General features: G+C 57.3%; 2 non-coding genes and 1 pseudogene across 2 annotated transcripts; all 3 read right to left on the reverse strand.

The window, feature by feature from the left end:
* Positions 1 to 803, reverse strand: part of LOC144419628 (large subunit ribosomal RNA) — a 3,695-nt pseudogene extending 2,892 nt beyond the window's left edge.
* A 288-nt stretch (positions 804 to 1,091) lies between these two features.
* On the reverse strand, positions 1,092 to 1,245 carry LOC144419634 (5.8S ribosomal RNA). The gene has a single exon (XR_013474183.1). It is a non-coding gene; the product is annotated as a 5.8S ribosomal RNA (ribosomal RNA).
* A 298-nt stretch (positions 1,246 to 1,543) lies between these two features.
* LOC144419619 (small subunit ribosomal RNA) lies at positions 1,544 to 3,353 on the reverse strand. The gene has a single exon (XR_013474176.1). It is a non-coding gene; the product is annotated as a small subunit ribosomal RNA (ribosomal RNA).
* Between the last annotated feature and the right edge of the window lie 1,647 nt (positions 3,354 to 5,000).

The following is a 5,000-nucleotide window of genomic DNA, read 5'->3' on the forward strand; positions in this document are numbered from 1 at the left end:
TGGCCACGGACCCCGAGCGCGTCGACGGCGCGCCACCGAAGCGGCAGCCCGCCGAACACCGGCACTGCGTACAGTGCAGGCGAACGACAAGCCAGCCGAACGGCGACGGCCGCACACAGAGAGCGCGCGGCATCCTTTCCTCGATCCGCCGCCGGGCCGCACCGCCCGCGCGCTGTAACACCCCCGCCGGAGCGGAGGCCACCTTCGCGCGGGGACTTAGACCGACGGCAAACCGGTCGTGACCCGCGCCGGTCGCTAGTGCGCTGAGACGGTGCGCGAGCCGACTCGGCAGCGGCGCCTTAAGCGTCCGCGAACCGAGACGGCGCGCCCCCGCACCCAACTGAAAGCGAGCCGGCGACCTGACGGGCCCTCCCGTTTGCCTCTCAACGGTTTCACGTACTCTTGAACTCTCTCTTCAAAGTGCTTTTCAACTTTCCCTCACGGTACTTGTCCGCTATCGGTCTCGCGACCGTATTTAGTCTTAGGTGGAGTTTACCACCCGCTTTGGGCTGCATTCCCAAACAACCCGACTCCGAGAAGACCCGAAGCGGCCAAGGCAAGCGCCCCTATGGGCCTAACACCCGCCGTGGGACGAGGCCTCGATCAGAAGGACACCGGCGCTCGCCGTTAGCCGCACTGGGACTTCCGTACGTCACAACTCGGCGCGCTCGAAAAGCGCGCAGATTCGACGCTGGACTCTTCCCGGTTCACTCGCCGTTACTCAGGGAATCCCTGTTGGTTTCTTTTCCTCCGCTTAATAATATGCTTAAATTCAGCGGGTGCTCTCGCCTGAACTCAGGTCGTATGTGTCAAGCGGGCCGCTTCTTACACGGCCCGCTGGCATCGCAAGTCGTCGCCGCCGGCGCCGACCGAGCGCGTACCGTCGCCGCCTTGGCCCACGGTCGGTCTTGATCTCGTGACCGGACCGACCGACCTGGACCCGCCCCTCGAACGTAGTTGAACACGTCGAGGGGCCGGCGGTGTACGGGACACGCGGTCGCGCCGAGAAAGCTCGGCGACCGCTTCAACTTGGGGCGACGCCCGGCCGTCTTCGCAGAGGCCAGGCGACGGCCCTCGGGTGAGGACGAACGCGACCCTGAGGCAGACGCGGTCCCGGGATTGACCCGAGACCGCAATTCGCGTTCAGAAGGTCGACGTTCAATGTGTTCTGCAATTCACATTACTTCTCGCACTTGGCTGCGTCCTTCATCGACTCGCGAGCCGAGTGATCCACCGTTAAGAGTCGTCCTCGACGTTTCGCCCGGCGCCGAAGCGCGCGGACGTCACACTGTGGGATCGACCACAAAACCACCACCGACAACAACTGCACAAAAACACCAACAAACGGCGCCGAGCGACCGCCGGGCTGGGCCGGCGGCACATCGAGCGCGGTGCCCAGAAGCCACCATCGCACTCGGCTGCCTTGCTATGCCAACGTGTTACGCGTGTCGCACGGGGCGGAACCCCGATTGACGGCCGCCCTCTCGGCGGCACCCAAAGACAATTAAGTGCGCGGTCGGCCGGGGCCTACCACCACTTTCGGTAATGATCCTTCCGCAGGTTCACCTACGGAAACCTTGTTACGACTTTTACTTCCTCTAAATGATCAAGTTTGATCGTCTTCTCGACACGCCGACGCGGCCGTTGCCAGCCGCGACGGGGCCGATCCAAGGATCTCACTAAACCATTCAATCGGTAGTAGCGACGGGCGGTGTGTACAAAGGGCAGGGACGTAATCAACGCAAGTTGATGACTTGCGCTTACTGGGAATTCCTCGTTCAAGGGAAACAATTGCAAGTCCCTATCCCAATCACGAATGAGGTTCAACGGGTTACCCGGACCTTTCGGCCTAGGTTAGACACTCGCTGCTTCACTCAGTGTAGCGCGCGTGCGGCCCCGGACATCTAAGGGCATCACAGACCTGTTATTGCTCAATCTCGTGTGGCTAAACGCCACTAGTCCCTCTAAGAAGTTAGACGCCGACCGAGAAGGTCGCGTAACTATTTAGCATGCCAGAGTCTCGTTCGTTATCGGAATTAACCAGACAAATCGCTCCACCAACTAAGAACGGCCATGCACCACCACCCACAGAATCAAGAAAGAGCTCTCAATCTGTCAATCCTACCTGTGTCCGGGCCGGGTGAGTTTCCCCGTGTTGAGTCAAATTAAGCCGCAGGCTCCACTCCTGGTGGTGCCCTTCCGTCAATTCCTTTAAGTTTCAGCTTTGCAACCATACTTCCCCCGGAACCCAAAGACTTTGGTTTCCCGGAAGCTGCCGGAAAGGTCGTCATGGTAACGCCTCCCGATCGCTAGTTGGCATCGTTTATAGTCAGAACTAAGACGGTATCTGATCGTCTTCGAACCTCTGACTTTCGCTCTTGATTAAAGAAAACATTCTTGGCGAATGCTTTCGCAGTAGTTCGTCTTCCGCCGATCCAAGAATTTCACCTCTAACGGCAGAGTACGGACGCCCCCGTCTGTCCCTCTTAATCATTACCTCGTGCTCCGAAAACCAACAAAATAGAACCGAGGTCCTATTCCATTATTCCATGCAACACTATGCAGGCGAACAGCCTGCTTTGAACACTCTAATTTTTTCAAAGTAAACTTATCGGCCACCGCCGACACTCAGTCAAGAGCACCGACGGAGAACCGAAGGTGAGGCGAACGCAACCAGTGACACGCCTTGCGACGGACCGGCGGCGCTCGCCCAAAATCCAACTACGAGCTTTTCAACCGCAACAACTTTAGCATACACTGTTGGAGCTGGAATTACCGCGGCTGCTGGCACCAGACTTGCCCTCCAATGGATACTCGTTAAGAGTTTTAGGATGTACTCATTCCAATTACAGGGCCTCGTTAGAGTCCTGTATTGTTATTTTTCGTCACTACCTCCCCGTGTCGGGAATGGGTAATTTGCGCGCCTGCTGCCTTCCTTGGATGTGGTAGCCGTTTCTCAGGCTCCCTCTCCGGAATCGAACCCTGATTCCCCGTTACCCGTTATCACAAAGGTAGGCACGTAGCGTACCTTCGACAGTTGATAGGGCAGACACTTGAATGATACGTCGTCGGTGCAGAGACCGTACGATCCGCGTGGTTATCCAGAGTCATCAAACGTCACAGGACGAACCCGGTCGGTTTTGATCTGATAAAAGCGCGCCTCCCGAAGTCGGCGCTTAATGCATGTATTAGCTCTAGAATTACCACAGTTATCCACTTCGCTTACGAGACCAAATAAACCAAGACTGATTTAATGAGCCATTCGCAGTTTCGCTTTACGAGAACTCGTACTTGCACCTGCATGGCTTAATCTTTGAGACAAGCATATCACTACTGGCAGGATCAACCAGATAGCTGCGACAGCTGCGCTCGGCCCTTGCTGGGCCGCCCGGCGCGTGCTCGTCGCATTCGTTTAAGACCGAGGCGATCGCCTGCGGCCGTACTCGGCTTCGACAGTCGCTGGCCGCGACGTCCACGCTCTCGCCGGCAGTGCCAGGCGGAGCGATTTGCGTTTTTTCTTTGCTCGCCCTCTCTCGGGCTCGATCCATTCAGTTTCGCACAAACAAGAGCTCTGCCGGCCGCCTGCAGCGGTGCCTAAAACCCGGGCATAACAATGCGACCGTTCTGCTAGGCCGACAAGCGCTCAAGCCAGACGCTCGATCGAACGCCCCCTACATATTAGTCGAGACAACGGCTCGCTCATTAGCATCGCGTTTGTACTTTAACTTTTTTCGGCTCGGCTTCTTTCGACGCCGATGCCGGCGACGCAGCACTCTCTCGCCCGCCAGCCACCGAGAAAAGGGTGCGCTCCGACCGGCCCCGCACCGCTCTTTCTTGGCTCATTCGAAATTACTGTCTTTCGCTCTGACATGCATTACCTAGGGTTAGGTTAGTATGCTTGCACGTTTGTACTTTAACTTTTTTCGGCTCGGCTTCTTTCGACGCCGATGCCGGCGACGCAGCACTCTCTCGCCCGCCAGCCACCGAGAAAAGGGTGCGCTCCGACCGGCCCCGCACCGCTCTTTCATGGCTCATTCGAAATTACTGTCTTTCGCTCTGACATGCCTTACCTAGGGTTAGGTTAGTATGCTTGCACGTTTGTACTTTAACTTTTTTTGGCTCGGCTTCTTTCGACGCCGATGCCGGCGACGCAGCACTCTCTCGCCCGCCAGCCACCTAGAAAAGGGTGCGCTCCGACCGGCCCCGCACCGCTCTTTCTTGGCTCATTCGAAATTACTGTCTTTCGCTCTGACATGCCTTACCTAGGGTTAGGTTAGTATGCTTGCACGTTTGTACTTTAACTTTTTTTGGCTCGGCTTCTTTCGACGCCGATGCCGGCGACGCAGCACTCTCTCGCCCGCCAGCCACCGAGAAAAGGGTGCGCTCCGACCGGCCCCGCACCGCTCTTTCATGGCTCATTCGAAATTACTGTCTTTCGCTCTGACATGCCTTACCTAGGGTTAGGTTAGTATGCTTGCACGTTTGTACTTTAACTTTTTTCGGCTCGGCTTCTTTCGACGCCGATGCCGGCGACGCAGCACTCTCTCGCCCGCCAGCCACCGAGAAAAGGGTGCGCTCCGACCGGCCCCGCACCGCTCTTTCATGGCTCATTCGAGTTTACTGTCTTTCGCTCTGACATGCCTTACCTAGGGTTAGGTTAGTATGCTTGCACGTTTGTACTTTAACTTTTTTCGGCTCGGCTTCTTTCGACGCCGATGCCGGCGACGCAGCACTCTCTCGCCCGCCAGCCACCGAGAAAAGGGTGCGCTCCGACCGGCCCCGCACCGCTCTTTCTTGGCTCATTCGAAATTACTGTCTTTCGCTCTGACATGCCTTACCTAGGGTTAGGTTAGTATGCTTGCACGTTTGTACTTTAACTTTTTTCGGCTCGGCTTCTTTCGACGCCGATGCCGGCGACGCAGCACTCTCTCGCCCGCCAGCCACCGAGAAAAGGGTGCGCTCCGACCGGCCCCGCACCGCTCTTTCATGGCTCATTCGAA

Source organism: Styela clava, unplaced genomic scaffold, assembly GCF_964204865.1.
Source record: "Styela clava unplaced genomic scaffold, kaStyClav1.hap1.2 HAP1_SCAFFOLD_41, whole genome shotgun sequence".
NCBI lineage: Eukaryota > Metazoa > Chordata > Ascidiacea > Stolidobranchia > Styelidae > Styela > Styela clava.